The sequence below is a fragment of the Mixophyes fleayi genome, chromosome 3 (genome assembly GCF_038048845.1).
Source record: "Mixophyes fleayi isolate aMixFle1 chromosome 3, aMixFle1.hap1, whole genome shotgun sequence".
Classification (NCBI taxonomy): Eukaryota; Metazoa; Chordata; class Amphibia; order Anura; family Limnodynastidae; genus Mixophyes; species Mixophyes fleayi.
The window spans coordinates 21,231,307-21,259,203 of NC_134404.1; positions in this window are offsets into that span (position 1 = coordinate 21,231,307).

A 27,897-nucleotide genomic window follows, 5' to 3' on the forward strand; every position below is an offset into this window, starting at 1 on the left:
AACAGTGTGATGAAGGAGAGGAGCAGTGTGATGAAGGAGAGGAACAGTGTGATGAAGGAGAGGAGTAGTTTGATGAAGGAGAGGAACAGTGTGATGAAGGAGAGGAGCATTGTGATAAAAGAGAAACGGTGTGATGAAGGAGGGGAGCATTGTGATGAAAGAGGAACAGTGTGATGAAGGAGAGGAACAGTGTGATGAAAGAGAGGAACAGTGTGATGAAGGAGGGGAACAGTGTGATGAAGGAGGGGAACAGTGTGATGAAGGAGAGGACCAGTGTGATGAAGGAGAGGACCAGTGTGATGAAGGAGAGGAACAGTGTGATGAAAGAGAGGAACAGTGTGATGAAGGAGGGGAACAGTGTGATTAAGGAGAGGAACAGTGTGATAAAGGAGAGGAGCAGTGTGATGAAGGAGAGGAGCCGTGTGATGAAGGAGAGGAACAGTGTGATAAAGGAAAGGAGCAGTGTGATGAAAGAGAGGAACAGTGTGTGATGAAGGAGGGGAACAGTGTGATGAAGGAGAGGAACAGTGTGATGAAGGAGAGGAGCATTGTGATAAAAGAGGAACGGTGTGATGAAGGAGGGGAGCATTGTGATGAAAGAGAGGAACAGTGTGATAAAGGAGAGGAGCAGTGTGATGAAGCAGAGGAGCAGTGTGATGAAGGAGAGGAGCAGTGTGATGAAGGAGAGGAACAGTGGGATGAAGGAGAGGAGCAGTGTGATGAAGGAGGGGAACAGTGTGATGAAGGAGGGGAACAGTGTGATGAAGGAGAGGACCAGTGTGATGAAGGAGAGGAACAGTGTGATGAAAGAGAGGAACAGTGTGATGAAGGAGGGGAACAGTGTGATTAAGGAGAGGAACAGTGTGATAAAGGAGAGGAGCAGTGTGATGAAGGAGAGGAGCCCTGTGATGAAGGAGAGGAACAGTGTGATAAAGGAGAGGAGCAGTGTGATGAAAGAGAGGAACAGTGTGATGAAGGAGGGGAACAGTGTGATGAAGGAGAGGAACAGTGTGATGAAGGAGAGGAGCATTGTGATAAAAGAGGAACGGTGTGATGAAGGAGGGGAGCATTGTGATGAAAGAGAGGAACAGTGTGATAAAGGAGAGGAGCAGTGTGATGAAGGAGAGGAACAGTGTGATGAAGGAGAGGAGCAGTGTGATGAAGCAGAGGAGCAGTGTGATGAAGGAGAGGAGCAGTGTGATGAAGGAGAGGAACAGTGGGATGAAGGAGAGGAGCAGTGTGATGAAGGAGAGGAACAGTGTGATGAAGGAGAGGAGCAGTGTGATGAAGGAGAGGAACAGTGTGATGAAAGAGAGGAACAGTGTGATGAAGGAGGGGAACAGTGTGATGAAGGAGGGGAACAGTGTGATGAAGGAGAGGACCAGTGTGATGAAGGAGAGGACCAGTGTGATGAAGGAGAGGAACAGTGTGATGAAAGAGAGGAACAGTGTGATGAAGGAGGGGAACAGTGTGATGAAGGAGAGGAGCAGTGTGATGAAGGAGAGGAACAGTGTGATGAAGGAGAGGAGTAGTTTGATGAAGGAGAGGAACAGTGTGATAAAGGAGAGAAGCCTTGTGATAAAAGGAACGGTGTGATGAAGGAGAGGACCAGTGTGATGAAAGAGAGGAACAGTGTGATGAAGGAGAGGAACAGTGTGATGAAAGAAAGGAACAGTGTGATGAAGGAGGGGAACAATGTGATGAAGGAGAGGAGCAGTGTGATGAAGGAGAGGAACAGTGTGATGAAGGAGAGGAACAGTGTGATGAAGGAGAGGAACAGTGTGATGAAGGAGAGGAACAGTGTGAGGAAAGAGAGGAACAGTGTGATGAAGGAGAGGAACAGTGTGATGAAAGAGAGGAACAGTGTGATGAAGGAGAGGAGCATTGTGATGAAAGAGAGGAACAGTGTAATGAAAGAGAGGAACAGTGTGATGAAGGAGAGGAGCAGTGTGATGAAGGAGAGGAACAGTGTGATGAAGGAGAGGAGCATTATGATAAAAGAGAAACGGTGTGATGAAGGAGGGGAGCATTGTGATGAAAGAGAGGAACAGTGTGATGAAGGAGAGGAACAGTGTGATGAAAGAGAGGAACAGTGTGATGAAGGAGGGGAACAGTGTGATGAAGGAGGGGAACAGTGTGATGAAGGAGAGGACCAGTGTGATGAAGGAGAGGACCAGTGTGATGAAGGAGAGGAACAGTGTGATGAAAGAGAGGAACAGTGTGATGAAGGAGGGGAACAGTGTGATGAAGGAGAGGAGCAGTGTGATGAAGGAGAGGAACAGTGTGATGAAGGAGAGGAGTAGTTTGATGAAGGAGAGGAACAGTGTGATAAAGGAGAGAAGCCTTGTGATAAAAGGAACGGTGTGATGAAGGAGAGGACCAGTGTGATGAAAGAGAGGAACAGTGTGATGAAGGAGAGGAACAGTGTGATGAAAGAAAGGAACAGTGTGATGAAGGAGGGGAACAGTGTGATGAAGGAGAGGAGCAGTGTGATGAAAGAGAGGAATAGTGTGATGAAGGAGAGGACCAGTGTGATGAAAGAGAGGAACAGTGTGATGAAGGAGAGGAGCAGTGTGATGAAGGAGAGGAACAGTGTGATGAAGGAGAGGAGTAGTTTGATGAAGGAGAGGAACAGTGTGATGAAGGAGAGGAACAGTGTAATGAAAGAAAGGAACAGTGTGATGAAGGAGGGGAACAGTGTGATGAAGGAGAGGAGCAGTGTGATGAAAGAGAGGAATAGTGTGATGAAGGAGAGGACCAGTGTGATGAAAGAGAGGAACAGTGTGATGAAGGAGAGGAACAGTGTGATGAAAGAGAGGAACAGTGTGATGAAGGAGAGGAGCAGTGTGATGAAGGAGAGGAACAGTGTGATGAAGGAGAGGAGTAGTTTGATGAAGGAGAGGAACAGTGTGATGAAGGAGAGGAGCATTGTGATAAAAGAGAAACGGTGTGATGAAGGAGGGGAGCATTGTGATGAAAGAGAGGAACAGTGTGATGAAGGAGAGGAACAGTGTGATGAAAGAAAGGAACAGTGTGATGAAGGAGGGGAACAGTGTGATGAAGGAGAGGAGCAGTGTGATGAAAGAGAGGAATAGTGTGATGAAGGAGAGGACCAGTGTGATGAAAGAGAGGAACAGTGTGATGAAGGAGAGGAACAGTGTGATGAAAGAGAGGAACAGTGTGATGAAGGAGAGGAGCAGTGTGATGAAGGAGAGGAACAGTGTGATGAAGGAGAGGAACAATGTGATGAAGGAGAGGAGCAGTGTGATGAAGGAGAGGAGTAGTTTGATGAAGGAGAGGAACAGTGTGATGAAGGAGAGGAACAGTGTAATGAAAGAAAGGAACAGTGTGATGAAGGAGGGGAACAGTGTGATGAAGGAGAGGAGCAGTGTGATGAAAGAGAGGAATAGTGTGATGAAGGAGAGGACCAGTGTGATGAAAGAGAGGAACAGTGTGATGAAGGAGAGGAACAGTGTGATGAAAGAGAGGAACAGTGTGATGAAGGAGAGGAGCAGTGTGATGAAGGAGAGGAACAGTGTGATGAAGGAGAGGAGTAGTTTGATGAAGGAGAGGAACAGTGTGATGAAGGAGAGGAGCATTGTGATAAAAGAGAAACGGTGTGATGAAGGAGGGGAGCATTGTGATGAAAGAGGAACAGTGTGATGAAGGAGAGGAACAGTGTGATGAAAGAGAGGAACAGTGTGATGAAGGAGGGGAACAGTGTGATGAAGGAGGGGAACAGTGTGATGAAGGAGAGGACCAGTGTGATGAAGGAGAGGACCAGTGTGATGAAAGAGAGGAACAGTGTGATGAAGGAGAGGAACAGTGTGATGAAAGAGAGGAACAGTGTGATGAAGGAGAGGAGCAGTGTGATGAAGGAGAGGAACAGTGTGATGAAGGAGAGGAACAATGTGATGAAGGAGAGGAGCAGTGTGATGAAGGAGAGGAGTAGTTTGATGAAGGAGAGGAACAGTGTGATGAAGGAGAGGAACAGTGTAATGAAAGAAAGGAACAGTGTGATGAAGGAGGGGAACAGTGTGATGAAGGAGAGGAGCAGTGTGATGAAAGAGAGGAATAGTGTGATGAAGGAGAGGACCAGTGTGATGAAAGAGAGGAACAGTGTGATGAAGGAGAGGAACAGTGTGATGAAAGAGAGGAACAGTGTGATGAAGGAGAGGAGCAGTGTGATGAAGGAGAGGAACAGTGTGATGAAGGAGAGGAGTAGTTTGATGAAGGAGAGGAACAGTGTGATGAAGGAGAGGAGCATTGTGATAAAAGAGAAACGGTGTGATGAAGGAGGGGAGCATTGTGATGAAAGAGGAACAGTGTGATGAAGGAGAGGAACAGTGTGATGAAAGAGAGGAACAGTGTGATGAAGGAGGGGAACAGTGTGATGAAGGAGGGGAACAGTGTGATGAAGGAGAGGACCAGTGTGATGAAGGAGAGGACCAGTGTGATGAAGGAGAGGAACAGTGTGATGAAAGAGAGGAACAGTGTGATGAAGGAGGGGAACAGTGTGATTAAGGAGAGGAACAGTGTGATAAAGGAGAGGAGCAGTGTGATGAAGGAGAGGAGCCGTGTGATGAAGGAGAGGAACAGTGTGATAAAGGAAAGGAGCAGTGTGATGAAAGAGAGGAACAGTGTGTGATGAAGGAGGGGAACAGTGTGATGAAGGAGAGGAACAGTGTGATGAAGGAGAGGAGCATTGTGATAAAAGAGGAACGGTGTGATGAAGGAGGGGAGCATTGTGATGAAAGAGAGGAACAGTGTGATAAAGGAGAGGAGCAGTGTGATGAAGCAGAGGAGCAGTGTGATGAAGGAGAGGAGCAGTGTGATGAAGGAGAGGAACAGTGGGATGAAGGAGAGGAGCAGTGTGATGAAGGAGGGGAACAGTGTGATGAACGAGGGGAACAGTGTGATGAAGGAGAGGACCAGTGTGATGAAGGAGAGGAACAGTGTGATGAAAGAGAGGAACAGTGTGATGAAGGAGGGGAACAGTGTGATTAAGGAGAGGAACAGTGTGATAAAGGAGAGGAGCAGTGTGATGAAGGAGAGGAGCCCTGTGATGAAGGAGAGGAACAGTGTGATAAAGGAGAGGAGCAGTGTGATGAAAGAGAGGAACAGTGTGATGAAGCAGGGGAACAGTGTGATGAAGGAGAGGAACAGTGTGATGAAGGAGAGGAGCATTGTGATAAAAGAGGAACGGTGTGATGAAGGAGGGGAGCATTGTGATGAAAGAGAGGAACAGTGTGATAAAGGAGAGGAGCAGTGTGATGAAGGAGAGGAACAGTGTGATGAAGGAGAGGAGCAGTGTGATGAAGCAGAGGAGCAGTGTGATGAAGGAGAGGAGCAGTGTGATGAAGGAGAGGAACAGTGGGATGAAGGAGAGGAGCAGTGTGATGAAGGAGAGGAACAGTGTGATGAAGGAGAGGAGCAGTGTGATGAAGGAGAGGAACAGTGTGATGAAGGAGAGGAGCAGTGTGATGAAGGAGAGGAGCAGTGTGATGAAGGAGAGGAACAGTGTGATGAAGGAGAGGAGCAGTGTGATGAAGGAGGGGAACAGTGTGATGAAGGAGTGGAACAGTGTGATGAAGGAGGGGTGCATTGTGATGAAAGAGAGGAACAGTGTGATGAAGGAGATGAGCATTGTGATAAAAGAGAGGAACGGTGTGATGAAGGAGAGGAGCATTGTAATAAAAGAGAGGAACGGTGTGATGAAGGAGAGGAGCATTGTGATAAAAGAGAGGAACGGTGTGATGAAGGAGAGGAGCAGTGTGATGAAGGAGAGGAGCATTGTGATAAAAGAGAGGAACTGTCACGGGCACTAGGAGTCTTTACCCAGTATCACCCGCTGATGGTCTTATCAGAGCAGTTGAGTTGGTATATGATACTCTGATGGCAGGGTGAAAATGGAACTGGAAACAGCAGATGGTTAGAGAATGCTCAGAAAGTCTATGACTAGCAGCACTGGTAAACAATAGGTAACTGAACACGAGGATCTGGATGGACAAGGACACGTGAGGGTAGTCAGTGGTCTGGGCACGGCAAGTTGTACCACTGCTATAGTGAGAAGAATGTCCAGGAGTAATAAGGAGGTGGAAGTCAGCGGTCTGCGTATAGCAAGTTGTACCGTTGTCTGTAGTGAAGGAATGGAATCCAGGTGAAGGTAATGGGGAAGTCAGTGGTTTGCGTGTAGCAAGTTGTACCACTGCTTATGTGAGAGGATATATGCAACTGGTGACACAGGGAAACAGGAATCAGTGGTTTGCCTCTAGCAAGTTGTACCACTGAATATATATGTGAGGAAGGACACGAGGAGATAAATGCAATGCAGAGTCTACACGGGTACACTGAACTTGATCCCACGTTGAACTGCACACAATAATAATAATGAATGAACAGCACTGCACAGATAAGCAAAGTCACTAGAATAGTCCAGCAAAAGGAAACACAGTCAATAATAGCAATAGTCTCAGAGGATGGAAACTCCGGAGAAGAACAACTCAGTCCAGATGGATATGCAATACACCAGCACAGTCAATGAGAAGTATGCATACCGTGGTTCAGATGAGCAGGCTGTTAGAGATAGCTGCAGGGATACCTGAGCGGCAGGGAACAGACAAGATGAGAAGTCCTTGCAGAATGGAAGCGGCAGGTAGGTGCAGCGCACTGTAGGTAGGCCAGCAAGGACGACAAATACTCAGGAAGCAGTAGTATATCGAATTGAACAGCAGGAGACCACGGGAGAGTTGAAGCGATGTAGCAGAGCTGGAAGCCGAGGAGCGTAGACTCGATGCTAACAGGCAAGTTGACACAAATGGACACACTGTAGAAGCAGTAGGCAGCGGGTCAGCTGACGGCAGGTAGAATGCAGACTGGAGCGCTGAGACGAGCAGGACTCTGTAAACACGCTGAAGTAGCTAACAGGAATCAGCTGGAACAGTAGCGATGTAACACAGGAGAGTTTGAAGTAATCTGTAACTGTAGATATACGGAGACAGCGGATAGGAATCAGCTGCTGGAGTCACGATGAAACACAGGAGAGTTTGCAGTAATCTGTAACTGTAGATACACGGAGGCAGCGGATAGGAATCAGCTGCTGGAGTCACGATGAAACACAGGAGAGTTTGCAGTAATCTGTAACTGTAGATATACGGAGGCAGCGGATAGGAATCAGCTGCTGAAGACACTAGGAACACGAGGAATAGAAGTGGTCTGGAAACCACAAACGGCAAACAGGAATCAGCATCAGCTGAACACACGAGCAGGCACTGGAACACCTTCAGAGACTCATGAGGAATGAGACTCCAAGATCAGGCCACGTGGTATTGACCACAGGTGCTTAATATAGGGAGTGTTGCCTGATCAGCCAATTAAGTTAAAGGAACAGAAGTGAAGGTTAAAAGGGACTGCACATGCGCAGTACCTCATTATAATGGACGGACACGGTTCCTAGCTACCTTAGAAGTAGCACTCACAGTCCGGTGAGTGACAGTACCCCCCCTTTTAAAGGTGGGCACAGAACACCTGGAACCGGGTTTGTCCGGAAATTTGGTATAGAACTTTTTCAAGAGGGCTGGAGCGTTGAGATCTTCAGCTTTGATCCATGAACGCTCCTCAGGACCAAAGCCTTTCCAATGCACGAGGAAACGAAGAACTCTTCGCGAAATTTTAGCATCCAAAACCTGAGTAATCTCAAAGTCTTCCTCCTGATGAACTTGAAGTGGCCGAGGTGCTGAAGGAGGGACCGAGAAACGGTTGATGATGAGAGGTTTGAGCAAGGAAACATGGAAGGCGTTTGAAATACGAAGACTCTTGGGAAGTAAAAGTTTGAAGCAAACTGGATTTATAACTTGAATGATCCTATATGGACCAATAAAACGGGGAGCAAATTTCATGGATGGAACCTTCAAACGAATATTCTTAGTAGATAGCCACACCCGGTCTCCGACTTTCAATGGTGGAATAGCCCGTCTCTTTTTGTCCGCAAAAGACTTATATCTGGCAGATGTCTTCTTTAAACAGGTTTTTACCTGAGCCCAAATATTTTTGAAGGTTTGACACAAAGTCTCAACAGCAGGAACTTTGGTGGGCGGGAGGGCAGGAAATTCCGGGAAAGACGGATGGTGACCGTAAACCACAAAGAATGGAGTTTTAGATGATGACTCATGGTACATGTTGTTATGAGCGAATTCAGCCCAAGGAAGTAATTCTACCCAGTTGTCTTGATTGGCTGACGAGAACATCCTTAAGAAAGTCTCAAGATCTTGGTTGACTCTTTCAGTTTGTCCGTTCGATTGGGGATGGTAGGAAGATGAGAGTGCTAATCGTATGCCCAAGGTCTTGCAAAGGGCCCGCCAGAATCTGGAAATGAATTGTACTCCTCTATCTGACACGATCTCAGACGGACATCCATGGATACGGAAAATTTCTCTAATGAAATGTTCAGCCAGGGTAGAAGAAGAAGGTAAACCAGACAAGGGAACGAAATGCGCCATCTTCGAAAATCTATCCACCACTACCCAAATGGTGTTGCAATTCTTACTAGGAGGAAGCTCAGTAACAAAGTCCATACTAATATGGGTCCAAGGCTTAGATGGAATGGGTAGTGGCTGAAGCAACCCCGCTGGAGTTCTGCGGGGGGTCTTGAACTGGGAGCATAAATCGCATGCCGCGATAAACTCTTTGACATCTCTCCTCATAGAAGGCCACCAATAACTTCGAGAGAGGATTTCAAAGGTCTTGCGTTCACCAGCGTGTCCAGAGAAACAAGAAGAGTGAAACCATGAAAGGATTTTTTTCCTAAGAGCAGGAAGCACGAGGGTCTTCCCACTTTAGTGGAAGAAGCAGCCAGAGAAACACATTTGGGGTCTAATATAAAGTGGTTAGGACCATCTTCAACGTCTGAGGATGCCACAAAGGCTCGAGATAGAGCGTCTGCTTTTTTATTCTTTGCAGCTGGTTTGAAGGTTATGATTAGATCAAAACGGGAAAAGAAAAGAGAGCATCTTGCCTGACGAGGATTTAAACATTGAGCAGACTGTAGGTATGACAAATTTTTATGATCCGTAAAAATTGTCACCGGATGACGAGCTCCCTCTAACAAATATCTCCACTCCTCCAATGCTACTTTAATAGCCAGCAACTCCTTGTCCCCGATGGTGTAATTCTTCTCCGCAGGCAGAAGACCCCGAGAGTAAAAGGCACAAGGATGGAATTTTTGTTGCTCCGATTTCTGGGAGAGAATGGCTCCTAAACCAACATTAGAGGCGTCTACTTCTAGGAAGAAGGGAAGCGTCACATCAGGCTGTCGAAGGATGGGAGCAGAGGAGAAGGACTCTAAGAAATTGAAAGGCTTGGAGAGCCTCAGATGACCATTGCTTAGTATTGGCCCCTTTGCGAGTTAGAGCCACAATGGGAGATGCAATTGAAGAGAAGTCTTGAATGAAGCGTCTATAGTAGTTGGCGAAGCCTAAAAAACGCTGAATGGCACGAAGAGTAGTTGGCTGAGGCCAAAGTAACACAGCATTCACCTTTTCTGGATCCATTTGTAGACCAACTCCGGAAACAATATAACCCAAAAATGGAATCTGGGGCAACTCAAATGAACATTTTTCTAATTTACAGAATAATTAATTTTTCCGGAGTCTGGAAAGAACTTCGGCCACTTGTTGGTGATGTGAAGGCAGGTCTTGGGAAAAGATGAGTATGTCGTCCAGATATACTACGACACATACATATAACAAGTCCCGAAAGATCTCATTAATGAAGCCCTGGAAAACAGCAGGGGCATTACATAACCCGAAGGGCATTACTAAGTATTCATAATGCCCATCTCTGGTGTTAAAAGCTGTTTTCCATTCGTCACCGGACGTGATTCTAATCAAGTTGTAGGCACCACGAAGATCCGACTTAGTAAAAATCCGGGCTCCCTTGATCCGATCAAACAACTCAGTAATCAGAGGAATGGGGTACCGATTTTTGATAGTGATAGCATTTAGTCCACGAAAATCTATGCAGGGGCGTAATGATCCATCTTTCTTCTTCACGAAAAAGAACCCAGCTCCAGCGGGAGAAGTAGAAGGTCGAATAAATCCTCGCTGGAGATTCTCTTGGATGTATTCAGCAGTAGCCTGAGTCTCAGGTAATGAAAGTGGATAAACGCGACCCCTAGGTGGAGTCTTGCCAGGTAACAGGTCAATCGGACAATCCCATGAACGATGAGGGGGAAGACGTTCAGATTGAGCTTTATCAAAGACGTCGGCAAATGAAGCATACTGAGGAGGAAGTCCCGGTGAGGAAGGTGAAATGGAGGTTTGCTGTATTCTACGAGGAACAACACGAGAAAGACAATGTTGGTGACATTCAGGTCCCCAAGACGTAACTTGAGGAGTGCGCCAGTCAATCTGGGGAGAATGACATTGAAGCCATGGAAGGCCTAAAACAATCGGACTTGTAGTAACAGGAAGGATTAAAAACGAAATGTCTTCTCGGTGTAGGACACCAATCTGAAGGGTCACTGAAGACGTACTTTGGGTGATGAGACCGTTGATAATACGTGATCCATCGATAGCAGTCACCGTAATAGGAGTCTTCAGGGTAATCACTGGTAGGGACCATTGATTTACAAGGGATTCAGAAATGAAATTTCCCGCAGCTCCTGAATCAATCAGAGCTTGAGACTCAAAAGACTTAGTAGCAAATGAAATGGTAACGTCAAATGCACAGATTTTTGATTTCGTAGAAGATGGAGAGGACTCCAGGGACCCTAACTTCACCTCTCCAGAACTAGTTAGGGCCTGGCATTTGCCGATTTTTGGGGGCATGACTGGAGCATATGTGTGGCATCAGCACAATAGATACAAAGTCTATTCTTAATTCTTCGATTCCTCTCTGCAGAGGTTAGTTTGGACCGTCCAATCTCCATCGGTATTACCGGAGGTGAAGCAGGACGAATTTGAGAAGTGGGACGAAGAGATGTTTTAGCTGAAGTAGTTCTCTCAGAGTCCCTCTCACGAAATCTGAGATCCACACGATGACAAAGAGAAATCAAATCTTCTAAAGACGTAGGGAGTTCTTGAGTAGTCAGTGCATCTTTAATTTTGTCCGAGAGCCCCTGTCAGAAGGCGGCAATTAACGCTTCAGTGTTCCACTGAAGCTCAGAGGCTAAGATCCTAAATTGAATGACGTACTGTCCTACTGTACGAGAACCCTGTCGTAACCGAAGAATGCTGGAGGCAGCGGAAATAACACGACCTGGTTCATCGAATACATTACGAAACATGGAAATATATTTGGCACTATCCTGTAACAACGGATCATTTCTTTCCCACAGAGGGGAAGCCCATGCGAGAGCTTGTCCGGAGAATAATGAGATGAGATAGGCCACTCTGGAACGATGAGTCGAAAAGTTTTGAGGTTGGAGCTCAAAATGTACTGAGCATTGGTTGAGGAAACCTCTACATGTTTTGGGATCTCCATCATACTTTGACGGAGTTGGCAGGTGAAGCGTGGAAGCCGTAGACACCTGGAATGGCACTGGGGAAACGGAGGAAAGCACAAGAGCATCAACAGAAGCTGTAATATTCTGCCCAGACTTTCTTTGGGAGACTAACGTCTGGTAACATTGTAGTAATAGTTGTTGACGAACATCCTGTTGTTCCACACGGGTGACCAGATGCTGCAGCATCTCTTTAGCTGTGGGTTCCGAATCTGGGTCTGTCATGGCCTGATCTTACTGTCACGGGCACTAGGAGTCTTTACCCAGTATCACCCGCTGATGGTCTTATCAGACCAGTTGAGTTGGTATATGATACTCTGATGGCAGGGTGATAATGGAACTGGAAACAGCAGATGGTTAGAGAATGCTCAGAAAGTCTATGACTAGCAGCACTGGTAAACAATAGGTAACTGAACACGAGGATCTGGATGGACAAGGACACGTGAGGGTAGTCAGTGGTCTGCGCACGGCAAGTTGTACCACTGCTATAGTGAGAAGAATGTCCAGGAGTAATAAGGAGGTGGAAGTCAGCGGTCTGCGTATAGCAAGTTGTACCACTGTCTGTAGTGAAGGAATGGAATCCAGGTGAAGGTAACGGGGAAGTCAGTGGTTTGCGTGTAGCAAGTTGTACCACTGCTTATGTGAGAGGATATATGCAACTGGTGACACAGGGAAACAGGAATCAGTGGTCTGCCTCTAGCAAGTTGTACCACTGAATATATATATGAGGAAGGACACAAGGAGATAAATGCAATGCAGAGTCTACACGGGTACACTGAACTTGATCCCACGTTGAACTGCACACAATAATAATAATGAATGAACAGCACTGCACAGATAAGCAAAGTCACTAGAATAGTCCAGCAAAAGGAAACACAGTCAATAATAGCAATAGTCTCAGAGGATGGAAACTCCGGAGGAGAACAACTCAGTCCAGATGGATATGCAATACACCAGCACAGTCAATGAGAAGTATGCATACCGTGGTTCAGATGAGCAGGCTGTTAGAGATAGCTGCAGGGATACCTGAGCGGCAGGGAACAGACAAGATGAGAAGTCCTTGCAGAATGGAAGCGGCAGGTAGGTGCAGCGCACTGTAGGTAGGCCAGCAAGGACGACAAATACTCAGGAAGCAGTAGTATATCGAATTGAACAGCAGGAGACCACGGGAGAGTTGAAGCGATGTAGCAGAGCTGGAAGCCGAGGAGCGTAGACTCGATGCTAACAGGCAAGTTGACACAAATGGACACACTGTAGAAGCAGTAGGCAGAGGGTCAGCTGACGGCAGGTAGAATGCAGACTGGAGCGCTGAGACGAGCAGGACTCTGTAAACACGCTGAAGTAGCTAACAGGAATCAGCTGGAACAGTAGCGATGTAACACAGGAGAGTTTGAAGTAATCTGTAACTGTAGATATACGGAGACAGCGGATAGGAATCAGCTGCTGGAGTCACGATGAAACACAGGAGAGTTTGCAGTAATCTGTAACTGTAGATACACGGAGGCAGCGGATAGGAATCAGCTGCTGGAGTCACGATGAAACACAGGAGAGTTTGCAGTAATCTGTAACTGTAGATATACGGAGGCAGCGGATAGGAATCCGCTGCTGAAGACACTAGGAACACGAGGAATAGAAATGGTCTGGAAACCACAAACGGCAAACAGGAATCAGCATCAGCTGAACACACGAGCAGGCACTGGAACACCTTCAGAGACTCATGAGGAATGAGACTCCAAGTGAGACTCCAAGATCAGGCCACGTGGTATTGACCACAGGTGCTTAATATAGGGAGTGTTGCCTGATCAGCCAATTAAGTTAAAGGAACAGAACTGAAGGTTAAAAGGGACTGCACATGCGCAGTACCTCATTATAATGGACGGACACGGTTCCTAGCTACCTTAGAAGTAGCACTCACAGTCCGGTGAGTGACAGGAACAGTGTGATGGAGGAGAGGAGCAGTGTGATGAAGGAGAGGAGCAGTGTGATGAAGGAGAGGAGCATTGTGATAAAAGAGGAACGGTGTGATGAAGGAGGGGAGCATTGTGATGAAAGAGAGGAACAGTGTAATGAAAGAGGAACAGTGTGATGAAGGAGAGGAGCAGTGTGATGAAGGAGAGGAACAGTGTGATGAAGGAGAGGAGCAGTGTGATGAAGGAGAGGAACAGTGTGATGAAGGAGAGGAGCAGTGTGATGAAGGAGAGGACTAGTGTGATGAAGGAGAGGAGCAGTGTGATGAAGGAGAGGAACAGTGTGATGAAGGAGAGGAGCAGTGTGATGAAGGAGAGGACTAGTGTGATGAAGGAGAGGAGCAGTGTGATGAAGGAGAGGAGCAGTGTGATGAAGGAGAGGAACAGTGTGATGAAGGAGAGGAACAGTGTGATGAAGGAGAGGAGCAGTGTGATGAAGGAGTGGAACAGTGTAATGAAGGAGAGGAGCAGTGTGATGAAGGAGAGGACTAGTGTGATGAAGAAGGGGAACAGTGTGATGAAGGAGTGGAACAGTGTGATGAAGGAGAGGAGCAGTGTGATGAAGGAGAGGAACAGTGTGATGAAGGAGAGGAACAGTGTGATGAAGAAGGGGAACAGTGTGATGAAGGAGAGGAGCAGTGTGATGAAGGAGAGGAGCATTGTGATGAAAAAGGGGAACAGTGTGATGAAGGAGAGGAAAAGTGTGATGAAGGAGAGGAACAGTGTGATGAAGGAGAGGAGCATTGTGATGAAAGATAGGAACAGTGTGATGAAGAAGGGGGAGTAGTGTGATGAAGACGGAGGAGTAGTGTAAATGATCAAAATAAGGTGCTGATTTATGATGCTGATGACGTGATATCTACTGTGGTCCTTGGTCATAATACCACCCTGTAGTGACAATGCAAATGAGCTTGTATTAAAGAGCACCCATCACCTACATATATTGAAGGCAGCCATTTTATGGACTGAGACAATATTGCAGCCTATCCGTTTATGGCCTGAAGTGCCATCATTTTTTAGTGATTGCCTTTGCTTGTGTCGGCTTCACTGCTCTTCCCTTACCTGCGCCACCCTCTCTTCTCTTTTATTGCCTACACCAACCTCTCTGCTCTACTCTTTCTTGTTCCAACCTCTCTTCTCTTGCCTTAATATAATGCTATAACTGTCATTATACTATATTGGTAATTGGTCCATTGGTAGCAATATATTTGTATTATGGCAACCCACTTTTATATCTTTCTGGCTGCGCCCCTGAGCAGGGGCCCACATTACCCTTTGTTTTCATGACAGCGTTTATGTTGTCTACTGTCATATTTTATATATGCTCTATCTTCCCCATTGTGCGGAGCTGTGGAACACCGGGGCTCCTTAGAAATGAGTAACAATATTCATAATAACAACAGCATCACTCACACGAACTCCACCCAAAGGGAAATTATTAGTTTTGGGCAGAGTTATTCTTTAACGTATAAACAATGGAGAATAAGGGAAGTTACTGAGAGTTGCATCCAGCATACAGAAGTGGTACTGTGCAGGTGGACATTACCAGAAACAAATCTTGAGAACATGGGGTTCTTTTTGTAAATTAGGAAATGATGACAACTGAGTGCCTCAGCCAGTGGTGTAAATGTCGATTAATGCAATTAAAATGCTTTATACTTTGCCCGTTTGGTGGCATGATTTTTAGTGCAAATACAGTACAAGGATTCATCTCCTCGGCCATCTATCCTGCCTGGTTTTCAGATAATGAAGATGCTCCACATAGAACCATGAATCAAACACGTCGTGATACCGAGTTCATTATCAATCTGTCAACATTTACGTGGCTGCCGGAAGCCAATTAAATGTTGGAAAGGCACAATTTGCTGGAGTCAATAATGAAGCATTGTGTGCTTAGTGTGAGGTGCAGTTCATCTTAATCGTGTTGTATCTGCACAATATTACATTGTCATCAGATACAAAAGAAATGACTATATGTGGGTAAAATACAAAATACAGACTTGAAACAGATCACTGTAGTCAAGTAACAAAATGCAATGTATGTAATACTTTATCAGTTGTACCGGACCTGTCACCTCCACACTGTGAAGCAATACTCAGTCTAATCACTGGGAAACAGCAATATCACAGAGACATAATGCACCTGTGCCTCGTGCCTCTGTGATGTCACTATTATCTAGTGAATTGAAAGACTGTATTCTCATATTATTTCAGCCGCCACAATCTGTGTGGGTGATGGATCTACTCTACGTTCTGTAAAGCACCCATATCTTGCTGTGTATCTTTCCAATTTCGAGGTGGCAATTTTACACAATGTTTTTCAGCCACAGGGAGTCTTTAATGTGGACTTTCTTGCACATGTGCCTATTTTTTCCACTAAGTGCATAAAAAGAAAATACCTATAATATCGTTTTTTATTGTTCATCAAGCAGGGCACTTTAATGAGGTTGGCAAAACGCCTGTCTGCAGAACGAAAAATCACCCCAACTGTCTAGAGGAAAACTAGAAAATTAAACTGGCCATTCTGCGCGGCTATAAAGTTCTGGTAGTCATGCTGAATCAGAACACCTACATATGTCATCCCTTGAAATTTAGATATATAAATTTTGTATATATGGTCATATTTTTGTGGATATGTCGCACTGCAAAAGCACAGCAACCACCCACCTACGTCTTCCGATCACAAAGCAGGACGGAATGAGTTTTGGGCTGCACAACCCACATTTTGCCAGCTGGTAAACTACCCAAACATTTTTCTGCTCAGTCTACCTTACAACCTAATGTTTGGTGCTGGGCACACAGAGAGACAGAATAACTTGTTTTAGGTCGCAAGAAGCAACATTGAGATTCAAAATCAGTGATCTTAACCACTGAGTCAACTTATTACCAACGGTCATAAGCAATACATGTATTGGGATGGTAAAGTATTAAATTAAAGAAAAAAGATATGACATTAGGTAAATTATACCAAAAATAAAAATCTGGCATAATAGTGATGAACAGATGGGATTTATTTGTTTATTGAACTTTATATCATTTTTTTTATTTTATTTAATGCCTGTCTCGCTTTGAGGTGGTGCTGCAAGCATTGGTTTCACATATCAGATTTTATTAGTTGGTCTAGCTCCATCCTTAATGTGCTCTGTATTCTGTTATTATATGGTTGATTACCCCGCTTTATTGTATTATGTCATTTCTTTCACACACGGCAGAATCACCTGGAAGGAACTAACGGCAACCTAATGCAGGGGAGGGCTGGCAAATATTAGCCAGGGGGGCAAGACTTGACACAGCAGTCTATTTTTTAAAGGACAAAAAAAATGCAGATGGCCCAGTGACCCAGCCCAAGTTAGCCCACTATGGGACCGATCTGCCCCCCGCCCCCCAGCCTCCCCTGACCTAATGGAACTTGAGCAATACTTACCCACATAGACTCACAGTTGTAGTTACAGCTCATGGGTGATGACAAATACTTATGCAATCCCCTAAGTACATTCTAGAGCAGGTGTCGACAACCCCCGGCGTGGTCAGAGTGGTCCGCGTGCCACGTGTGGTACACGGACTACTTGTGTCTGGCACGCCGAGCTCTGCTGCTGTCAAACTAAAACACTCGAAGATGGCTGGATTGGAGCTCCTGCGCATGCGCAGCAGCTTTGTTGCAGTCATCTACGGCTGCTCAAGTGAAGCAGTTCCTGTGGAACAGAAGATCGGCATCTAAGGTAAGTATGAGGCACAATATGACTGTGGGCATAACTATGAGGCAGAATATGACTGGGCAGTGGCGCACACAGGGGGGGTTTCTGAGTCTCCAGAAACCCCCCCTGCGCTAACCAAGTGCCCACCATAGCGGCACTGTCCTATACAGCAGCCGCGGAGCTGTTGCACTCTCTCGCGTGATTTGTTTTTGGGGGGTTTTTGGGTCGGGGGGGACAATCCTGCGTGCGCCCCTGCTGGGGGTATAACTATGAGGCACAATATGACTGGGGGTATAACTATGAGGCACAATATGACTGGGGACATAACAATGAGGCACAATATGAACTGGAAGCACTATTGTTTGGCTTAACTTGAACGTTCATTTGTTGGTCCCATTACTAATAATATTATAATGATATTAGCGTTATGAAATAAGAAATAGTTAAATGTTACATAAATATATATACACAGTGGTTGAAGTGGATATTTATAAGTGGCTGTATGGATAATGTAAATGATTTGATAGTGAATCAAATCATTATTCCTCATATGATACATCTAAATTTTCCGCATTTGCAGTGACTACAAATGTATGACTGTTTTTACAACTGTAGCACCTCTTCTGCCATCTACGTGCTGCAGTGCCCGGGTGGCCTGCAGTACGTGGGAAGAACGACTAGACGTGTGAAAAAGATTTATAGAACATAAAAGAAATATTGTTAACAAGGTGGAAAATCATAGTGTCTCCAGACATTTCAGAAACACACACCAGGCAGATCCATCAGGCTTGAGTGTGGTCATTATAGAGTCCATCAGACCTACAGCCAGGGGAGGTGATAGATTCAGAACTCTCGGGAGTTGTTCTGGATATTCAAGTTACACACCTCAGCATCAGAGGGGTTAAATGAATCTCTTGAGTTCAATTACAGATAAGACCTCCTGTGCTCTATAATTACCCAGATACACTTTTTTGGGGTAATACATTTTCTTGTTCCCATCTGTTCCTATTTCCTGTATCTCATTTTGGTAAATTGTGTTTTGACAATTTAGTAGTTACATTTCCTATCCTTTTTGGGGGGGGGGGGTTATGAATACATATGCATAATGGGATTTTCCTTTTATGTAGTTTTTTACATACCGTATATACTCGAGTATAAGTCGACCCGAATATAAGCCGAGGCACCTAATTATACCACAAAAAACTGGGAAAACTTATTGACTCGAGTCAAGAGAGAGAGAGTTTAATGAACAGTGAAGTAAAACATGAAGCTGTGGTCAGAGGGAAGGAAATCTCCCAGACATGGCATGAAGTCCCATTAATCCAAGGGGATGTTTTCCTTTCAGTTAACCATAGGAAAGAGGGCATTATCAGACCTACTCAGAGAACCTGAGGTTGGAGAAATATATGGAGTTTTGTTCTTTTTGCTTTCTCAAGTTTGCTGTCTCCAATTGAAACTCCCCACAAAACAGTTATCTGAGTGAGTGCTCTCACTGTATTGCGTTTTCAGTAGATCATATGAAGTGGACAAAGTGCGTTAATCCCCTCAGCGTGAGGAGAGGCAAAAACATGGAAAGTTCAGCTCAACATAAAGAGCGCACACAGCCCACCCCACATGCCACATTTACTGCTTACCCGGCAGCCATAGGATGTTCTTAGTACACTTGTTTTTTTTATCATGTCCAACTTCAACCCGAGGGGGGAGGGGGAGGGGGATAGGGAGAGAGAGTTCATCCTTTTACTTACCTCCGCAGAGACTAGATCAGTCAGGGTTCGTGTGCGCAGAGACTAGGTCAGTCAGGGTTCCACCTCCGCAGTGGAACGCATGTGCGTTCCAAATGCCGAACTTCCTGTCCACGGACAGGAAGTTCGGCATTTGGAACGCACATGTGTTCCACTGCGGAACTTACGGCAACAAGCACCAAACTCTTGTAAGTTGATTTTTTCTTTCTCTTTCTCTTCAGCCCTTAAGCGGAACTTAAGGGCTGAAGCTATGGAGGCAGGCACCACCCTCGTTATGGCCGTACATTGTGGTCCTGGAGTATCACTCGAGTATAAGCCGAGGGGGAGCTTTTCCAGCACAAAAAATGTGCTGAAAAACTCGGCTTATACTCGAGTATATACTGTACATTTATTTGGATTGGTTCTTTTAGTGTATATTATGGTAGTTCTTGCAAGTACTGTACCTTAATATTGTTAACATTGTTTAGTACGGTCTATACGGTTCACTCGGTCATACTTTGTATTTTCTTCGTACCTAGGTTAATACATGGCATTATTTTTATGTATGTTTGTACATTATTTGATATTATAGGTACCTATATCAATCATCAAGACAGACATTTGGAAACATATGGGGGTATATTTACTAAACTGCGTGTTTGCAAAAGTGGAGATGTTGCCTATAGCAACCAATGAGATTCTAGTTATCATTTATTTAGTACATTCTACAAAATGATAACTAGAATCTGATTGGTTGCCATAGGCAACATCTCCACTTTTTAAAACCCACAGTTTAGTAAATCTAGCCCATGCTGTCATGATATGCCACTTGATTTGGTTTGTTTTCGTTCTCCCCATCTTTCATTGAATAAGATTATAGACACAAGAGTTCTTATTTTTTTATATATTTTTTATTTGCTATACAACATATTCATCTATGGCTCAACAGGTTAGGATCCAGTAACTTCAACAGGATGGATAGGGTTTGAGCCCTGATTGAAAAGTATTAATGTAGTCTAGTGTGTAGTGTAGTGTATTAATGTTCTTTTTTTTTGTTTTTTTTTTGCTATTTTAATATTTATTCTTTCACTTAGATATCATTACATCGAGCAATGGCTTGACATGTTAGGATCCGGTCATTTCTATGGCACGGATAAGGTACAAGTCCCGACTGATCTGTTTTTTTTCAAATGGTTTTATTTATTTACTTTAGTATAGATAATTTTGTATTATTTATATTTAGAGGATCCACATATATTTAATACACAAAGGATTCTATTATACATGTGTTAGGATCTGTTGAAAGTGTGATTACTACATTTGTATAAATTCCCTATATACTTCTCTTCAGTCGAAATGTTTTTTTAAAAAAAATGTATTTCTTTATTTGCTGTTTTATATAATACATGAAAGAATGATTGTGCTCCTATGAAATGTTTTTTATTGTTATATATTCTATAGTTTCGATTAATTGAATATATAAATTGTGCTATGTTTTTACAACACCAAGATGTCTCTAATTAGTATTGATCATTATACCAATCAGAAATGAAGGAAGGGTATAAATAGTTAAAAAGGAAGATCTTTAAACATCTTTGAAAAAGTCAGCCTTAGTGCCGACAAAACGCGTCAGCGGTGTAGAATATTTTGCTGCATGTCTGTAATTACAAACCTATTTCAGCTATAGACCGGATTTTGTACTTATATGGACATTACCTTAATATCACCTGACGGAGCTTGATCATCCACGACTTCTTGTTACATTGGAGCGCACAAGACGGAGATTGAAATTTTCCTCCCAGCTGTCTGAACCACATGGGGGATCTCTTCTTCCCTAGCAGCCTGGAAGCTCACACTGTTTACAAGTAAGGATACACCCTCAAGAGACATAGGGCTTAATTTAGAGTCGGATGCAATGTGCGTCTAGGACTTACATAAAAGAGCGGGAGTGTGCCGCAGCTTGGTAGGGTATTATGAGTAGCATGCAACCCCAGTTGCGCCCCACTAGTAATACCCTACCAAGCTGCGACCAGCTAGCTAACTACTTGCGCCACCTAATTCCTGGCATACTTTTTCAGTCTTGTTTTGACGTGTGTTCCGCCTGCGTCTTTGTCACGGGCACTAGGAGTCTTTACCCAGGGATCACCAGATGATGAGCTTACCAGAGCAGTATAGATGGTAATATGGCACTCTGGTAGCGGGGTGATCACGGAACAGGAGACAGCAGATGATAGAGATGCTCATGAAAGTCTATGACTAGCAGCACTGGTAATATATATGTGGAAGTACACGAGGAACTGAATGGACAAAGGAACGTGAGGGTAGTCAGTGGTCTGCGGTAGCAAGTTGTACCACTGCTATAGTGAGGAGGAATGTCCAACAGCAACGAGGAGGTGATGAGAGTCAGCGGTCTGCATTAGCAAGTTGTACCGCTGTCTGGGTGAAGGAATGGAATCCAAATGGAGGTATCCGGGGAGTCAGTGGTCTGCGTTAGCAAGTTGTACCACTGCTATGTGAGAGGATACTGGAACAGGTGACACAGGAAACAGGAATCAGTGGTCTGCCTCGGCAAGTTGTACCACTGAATATATATGTGAGGAGGAGCACAGGGAGAGGCTGCAATAAAGAGGATACACGGGCACCTTGAACTTTATCCACAATGACATGCACAATATAGTAATGACTGAACAGCACTGCAATAATACAAAGTCACAGAAACTATCCGGGCAAAAGATAACACAGTCAATGATGGCAATAGTCTCAGCGGATAGTAAACTCCAGAGGAGAACAACTCAGTCCAGCAAGATATGCAATACACCAGCACAGTCAATGAGAAGTATGCATACCGTGGTTCAGGAGCAGGCTGTCAGACAGGAGTGCAGAGATACCTGAACGGTTGGAGACCGGCAGGATACGAAGTCCCTGGAGGGTGAAGCGGTAATCAAGTAGGTGCAGCGCACAGGTAGGTAGACCAGCAGGGAAAGCAACAAATACTCAGGAAGCAGTAGTATGTAGAACTGGACTCCTGGAGGACCCTGAAGAGTAGCGATGGTCTAGCCGAGATGAAAGCATCGAGGCGTAGATCCGATGCAGACTGGCGAGTAGACACCGGCAGGAACACTGAGAAGCACGGAGAGCGGATCAGCTGCTGCAGACAAGAAGAACTGAGGAATAGCAGCCAGCAGGACTCTGCAGGTACACGGAGGCAGCGGGTAGAAACCAGCAGGTGCAGTCACGATGAAACACGGGAGAGTAGAGCTGAGCTGGAACAGTTGAGCACGGAGGCAGCGGATAGGAATCAGCTGTTGCAGTCTCGAGGAAGCACGGGAGAGTTGAGGTGAGTTGAAGACTGTAGTGCACGGAGGCAGCGGATAGGAATCAGCTAAACAGTCACAATGAAACACAGGAGGGTTGAAGTGAGCTGAAGACTGTAGTGCACGGAGGCAGCGGATAGGAATCAGCTAAACAGTCACGATGAAACACAGGCGGGTTGAAGTGGTCTGGAAACCACAGGAGAGTTGAAGTGGTTTGGAAACCACAGGAATCAGCAGCGCTGAATACACGAGGAAACACAGGAACACCTTCAGAGGCTCATGGGGAATGAGACTCCAAGATCAGGCAACGAGGTATGGAACTCAGGTGCTTTAAATAGGGAGTGTTGCCTGATCAGCCAATTAACTAAAAGGGACAGGTACTGAAGGTTTGAAAGGGCTGCGCATGCGCAGACCCTCAGGATGGAGGACGGCCACGGTTCCTAAACACACGGGAAGAAGCACTCACAGTCTGGTGAGTGACAGTCTTGATCCGACTAGGGTAGTTTTTGCGCGTAGACGCCCATAGTATCTGAATTATTCACGGTCACACCTACATAACTCTTGTGTTCCGCTCTTTCCCTCGTACTGAGACGCAAGCTGTCGCAGTGTACACTGCGTCTGAAAAGCATACGGAACTGCAGGGAACTGTTGCTTACTGCTCATGCCCCGTCAGTAGAAATGTGCAGGATGCGCCTGAAATGGACTTTGCGTCCGACTTTAAATGAAGCCCATAGTGTGTATACCTGCTTCTCTATGCTCCTTACAGAGGAACTTTATCTGAATGCCTATCCATTATATATACGTCAGGTGTCACGAGAGGGGTGAGACTCTAGGGACCACCTTTTTCCTTTCTATTTACCTAAAGTACTTTTATCGCTGGTAATTCTGATGTATTATAAGACTTTTTAAAGAAATCCTAGATTATTATAAAGAGTGTACTGGCCACACACTCGGTTTATATCAACTTTAAATCATTTGCACATTTATTATAGAGTCTTATAACTTGTATTTTTATGCTGATCGTTTGTCACTAGACATGAATAGTATTATTAACGCAGAATGTGATATTCACTATTGATGTGATATATGCTATTATTATTCTTATATGATCTGTTCATTTCATTTTTTTATTCTTTGAATTGATCATAAATAATTTACATTGTATTTTTTAAAAGAAGTCATCCATCTCTCTTTTTATCTACTAAATGCCTGGTCTTCTTGGCTCACCTAATCTTTTAGATATTGTTCCATTCTTATAATGGAAGCCACTACTCCCCCCACGCCAATTCCCCCCTTAACTCCAAACACTTCCGCCACTAGTCGCTGCTTGGTATCTGCAGGAACCATGTCCATGCTAGTCAGATGAATGCAGAAGGTCAGCAAGGACTATGAGATCTAACTTGGGCCCCATTGGAGTCCCCAAGGGGGTTTCAGCTCCAGTTACTTGCACCCACCCCCCTATCCTTTCTTCAGGCCTGGAGGCCATCAAGACAGAGGCGGTAGAGGCCAGAGACTGTAACAAGGGCAGTCAAGAGAACATAGATGTATATTACAGCGTGCACCTAAACCCCTACAGGCCGTGATCTTCAGTCTGGTCTTATTTATTCTTTTCTCGCTCACGTTGTTTAATTTGGATGTCATGTGCGCTGTTCTCTGTTTACAGCCAAGTAGCAGTTGTTGACACTTTTTAAATAAATTCGGATTTTAATAAATGTAATCACTTAGTTTGCACTGGCTTTGCCTCCCACCTTCCCATCATCTCTGTAGCTGCCTGGCATCTCGCACGCTCTCCATGCGGGAGCGTAGCAGCACGGCGTTGGCACGGCTCTCTGCCATCTGATCGTGCCCACCGTATCGCCACGGCTTTGCATTCAGGGACGGCAGAGGATGCAGCGCATAAAAGAAGAGAATATGAGACATTGCGAATCGTTTAATTAAACCTACGGCTTTGCTCTGGAAAATAGATGCAAAGATAAATTCAGTGAGAGACAGAGAAATGCAAAACACAACTGGGGCAGCTGCTTTAATTAAGCTGATTACATCAAAACATTGTCAAAATATATTTTTAGTGATCAGCTTCTAGAAAACATTCACGGCTTCTTATCTACCGCCCCTTCTGACTCCGGGAATATTTCTCCTAAATCACTGGAATAATCAGTGCAGAGAATCAGGTGTCCTTGAAAAATCCCAGCTATGTAGCTGTGGGCACACAGCGTAACAATTTGGGGTCATCTCTCGAAAATAACCTGATTTTTGGGAGCTGTCCAGACATCCTTTCTGGAGCAGAGTCAAATAACACAAATGTTCCCAAGGAATGTATCTAGCTCCGTCCCCTTGTTCTCTGGAGCTGCTGACATACTGAGAGCACAATATGTTGACGATATCCCCTTGCGGCTAGTTTCATCCCATCGCCTCTTTTCCCAGCTGCCAGAAGTCACCATGCACTATACAGTTCAGTCAAATAGGGGGAAAACATATGGCATAAACAAGATGTTGTTGTTTTTTTCGTTGTTGCAAGGGCGAGTGGGCCGCGATTTCAGCAATAACGCTGTAATATTCTGATGCTCCAAAGAGACTCGATGAAAACTAGGAGGGGAAATTCACATTATGAACACCTGCGTTTCACATTTATATCTACTGACAACTGCAAACCATTTGAGGCCTCCATGTGGAATGACTTTAATAGTCCACTTTCTGTAGTATGTACCAAAATAAATGGCAAAACTTCACACCACAAGAGGGGGCACGCGTAAAAGTAAATTAGATGGTGTTGATCATTTTAGCTGATAAAGCAGCACTGTGGTACAGTGACATATACAATCACATACATGCAATCACCGAGCCCCATAGCAATATAGGGAGGGTTTAGCTTGAAGGTAGGCTGGGGCATGTTCAGGGCAGCCCAATTGGGCTTTCAGTTTCACTGCGGCAATTAAAAAGAGCGAGGGCCTCCGAGCAGATGGACATGCATTACCGGGTCCCCGTTCACCACTGGGTCTTAAGGCCTATATGCAGTGAGTGTAGACATTTTGTAGGATGAACCAATATTCATGCCTTAGTGATGTTTCCAGTGAATCTTTATTCTCATGAGTATTGGACACACTTACCGACTTTTTTGGATCAAGTGTGGCGGACGTGACTACATGATTTGAGTCATCATGGACTGGTTAACATGGGAAGTGCAATAAGGACAGCCACACTAAAACAGGGAGAACAGTGGATAATATGGATAATATGCAACTGCAAAGAGAAAAGTGTTTAAGCTACACTCCCTATGGATAATATGCAAATAAACTACTCCAAAAAAAAAGAATACATTTCTGTTTAATGCCATTTGCCATGTGTCAGTCTATTTTTGCAACCTTTTTGCACATGCCCCATATTATTCCATCCCTCCTCTGAAACTAAACTGTCTCTGCGCATGCGCTGAAATACGGCCGCGTGTGTGCAGTAAACACACCCGGTCAGAACCTATATGTGGCCAAACAGACATTGCGGGGGCAGCCTCTTATCGGATATCCTGTCCTGGCATGACTTATTTCAGAAATAGATCCAAAAGGGCATATTGTTGTGAAAAGCGGCAATAAGGGATCATAATTAACGGGGAAAAATGGCAATGATTGATAAATAAGTCCCTTAATGCTTTCAATAACAATCTGTCACAGAATAAATCAATAGTTGTATCAAGTTCAAATCTCTCCATTAGAGCAATTTCTGTCAATATTGTTGTAGACTGGAAACATATTCTGATGAATCCTGTGTTTTGCTTCTGTGTAACGTGATGTAAGACCTTGCTGTTTTCCAACTCTCTGCCCCCCAAACCACTTCACAATTCAAGAGCAATCACTAAGTAAATATCTGTATTCAGATGCAATTTAACTGCATTATGTGGTGAATGTTGATATTAATGAAGGCTATAGACGACCATTCAAGACAATAATCGTCAATGTATATTATATTAAAAGCACCCCGCCCGCTCCCTCCAGCAGCTCATCGTTTAACTCGAGTCCTTGGCACTAATGTAATCAATTTCTGGGAGTCATGTCTGACGGACAAATATACCCATGCCTAGTTTTATGTAAAAATAAATAAAATGTGATAAGATGATAGAACAATGGGTGGGAGAACCGTACCCCTGGACAGTCCTTGGGGGACAGTCACAATTTCCGTTGGCCAAAGGTGATGAGACCTTTCACTTGGTCACAGTCCTGGTAAAGGAGGTGCGCGACTGGGTAGATCTGGGGAACTTCTTGGAGTCAGTTGGGAGAATGTCTGGGCTGACCAGGGGTGTGTCCATTTCTTTTTATCCAGTCTTGTTTTCCTGGAATGTTGTAAGGATTGTGAACCCTTTGTGATGATCATCAGAGAACTGCTGGTCAGGAACAGAGGAGGTAACTGAATTCCAAGGTCGGAACTAACAGAAATGGACAGATCCTGCAGTAAGGCTCTAGTACACACAGACATAACAACTAAGGATATAGGTCAAATTAAAAAAAGCGAAGCTTCTGGGGTGAGATTTATGGTCATGTTGGCAACAGAAATACGAATGTCAGACAGGAATCTTCTGTTTTTGGGTGGAAATATTATTAATTCTGTTTTTGAAAGATTGAGTTTGAGTTGGTGAGAGGACATCCAAGATGAAATGGCAGGAAGACAGTCAGTAACGTGAGACAACACAGATGGTAAGAGATCAGGAGAGGATAGATAGATTTGTGTATCATCTGCATAGAGATGATACTGAAGTCCAAAGGAGCTTATTAGTTTTCCAAGAGAAATGGTGTAGATAGAGAATAGCAAAGGACCTAGGACTGAGCCTTGTGGTACTCCAACTGATAAAGGAAGCATCTATCTATGTATCTCGTATCTATCTATCTATCTATCAGCTTGTGATTTCACTGCTGTCTGATTTCAAGTGCTGTTTGTTTAAAGTGTGGAGTTAGATCCAGTAAGGAGTTGAATCCAGGAAGGGGTTTAATCTGGTAAGTGGCTAGCAAAGGTTAGCACTCTCAAGTTCACTGTAGGCTATAAGAAGTTAGGTTAGCCATAATAAGATGAGTAGTAGCAGGCTTGATGATCTCACTCAATGCATATTTTGTCATCTGTATGCACACTTGGAGCAAGTGTTCCAAGTTTTATACCTCTGTGAGAAATGTGAGCAACTGGTCTCTTTGGAAGCCCAGGTAACTGATCTAAAGCAGACCATTGCAACATTGAGAGACATTGCCAACCTGGAGCAGAGTTTACAGCTCACCGTTGATGCGTTAGCTGAGCAGGGTGGAGCAGAGACAGAGGAGGATGCACAGGTAGGCAGCTGGGTAACAGTTACTAGGGGTAGCAGAGGGAGGAAGAGGCAGGCCAGCTCTGAGCTAAGCAATCCCAGCAGATTTGCCAGATTGGATGAAGATACTGTGGAAGGCAGTTCAGAATTGGTGGAGTTGGATGAGACTGCTTCCTTTAGCAACCAGGGGAATGGTCTCTCCAGCATAGAGGGGACCAAAGTTACTCAGGGACCCAGGCAGATTGTGGTGGTAGGGGATTCAATTATTAGGAAGGTAGATAGGGCAATCTGTTACCGGGACCGTGCATGCCGAACAGTGTGTTATCTCCTGGGTGCTCGGGCTCGGCATATTGCGGATCGGGTGGACAGATTGTTGGGAAGGGCTGGGAATGACCCAGCGGTTTTGGTGCATGTTGGCACCA